Source organism: Littorina saxatilis, unplaced genomic scaffold, assembly GCF_037325665.1.
Source record: "Littorina saxatilis isolate snail1 unplaced genomic scaffold, US_GU_Lsax_2.0 scaffold_673, whole genome shotgun sequence".
Taxonomy (NCBI): domain Eukaryota; kingdom Metazoa; phylum Mollusca; class Gastropoda; order Littorinimorpha; family Littorinidae; genus Littorina; species Littorina saxatilis.
This window is the reverse complement of record NW_027127311.1, coordinates 55,318-56,627: the sequence shown is the minus strand read 5'-3', so window position 1 is coordinate 56,627 and position 1,310 is coordinate 55,318. Positions and strand designations below refer to the sequence as shown.

The 1,310-nt window shown below is 35.8% G+C and overlaps 1 long non-coding RNA gene across 1 annotated transcript; it reads right to left on the bottom strand.

Annotated features, from left to right (window-relative positions):
* Positions 1-383: 383 nt before the first annotated feature.
* LOC138955786 (uncharacterized) lies at positions 384-1,047 on the bottom strand. Its single transcript, XR_011452368.1, has 2 exons — positions 852-1,047; positions 384-678 (listed from the first exon to the last, which is right to left on the bottom strand). It is a non-coding gene; the product is annotated as an uncharacterized lncRNA (long non-coding RNA).
* Between the last annotated feature and the right edge of the window lie 263 nt (positions 1,048-1,310).

Genomic DNA, 1,310 nt, shown 5'->3' with positions numbered 1-1,310 from the left:
CCATTCGCCACACACTCTCCTCTCAAACAACTAACACTCTTGTCTGTGCCTTTGTTCTTTCTAAACTTGACTATTGCAACTCTCTTCTCTCTGGCTGTCCTCTGTACCTCCTGCATAAACTACATAAAGTCCAAAACGCGGCAGCACGCCTCATTCTCAAAGCACGAAAACGAGATCACGCAACACCACTCCTTCGCACACTGCACTGGTTATCTATTCAAGCCGGCATTGACTACAAACTGTCCACCCTCTGCTTTAACTTCTTTTCTGGTTCGTCTCCTGCTTACTTCTCTGAACTCCTCAGCGTCTATTCTCCAGCAAGACAACTCCGTGCCTCTTCTGACTGTCGCATCCTTACCATTCCACACACAAAAACCAAAACATACGGACAACGCACTTTTACTTTCTGCGCACCCACACAATGGAATTCTCTCCCCTTTCACATCCGCCACTCTCAGTCACCCCAAGCATTCAAACGAGCACTTAAAACACACCTCTTCAAGAAATACAACCCCTGATTTTGTTTTTCTCAGTCCATCAGTAGGCTACATGTAGTGTATTTGTTGTTTTAGTGATAATGTGATAATGTATATAAACATCAAGGGCTGTTTACAGAATTGTTGATAACATGTTCTGTTTGATTAAGGTATTCAGCTGGTATTTCCTTGTTTTCACTACCTATTTTATTCATGTTTTTTTTATTACTGAGTTAGTGGAAGAATCTTTTGTAATGTATGTTTGATGGTGTATGCTTTTAATTAAGCGTTGTTGACTATGAATGTAGATGTAAATGCTTGTATAACTGTGTTTTAATTTTAGTGTTATTTGTTGTTTTAGTGATTTTTCACTACCTATTCTATTCATGTTTTTATTATTTAGTTAGTGGAAGAATCTTTTGTAATGTATGTTTGATGGTGTATGCTTTTAATTAAGCGTTGCTGACTATGAATGTAGATGTAAATGCTTGTATTACTGTGTTTTAATTTTAAATGTGTCAAGCGCAAAGAGCATAATTGTAAAGTTATGATGTTGCGCTATATAAATGCTCATTTATTATTATTAGTAGTATTATTATTATAATAATTATTATTATTATTATTATTATTATTATTATTTAAGTTATTGAGACATCCCAGTGCACTAAGGGATTTATAGAGCAAATCGAGAAAATTCATTATTGAACGAAGCGCATAGCGCTGAGTTCAATAATTATTTTCGAGATTTGCTCTATAAATCCCTTAGTGCACTGGGATTGTTTCAATAACGATATTGTCAGTACCGCCAGAGAAAAAAAAAGATTGAAAACGCAC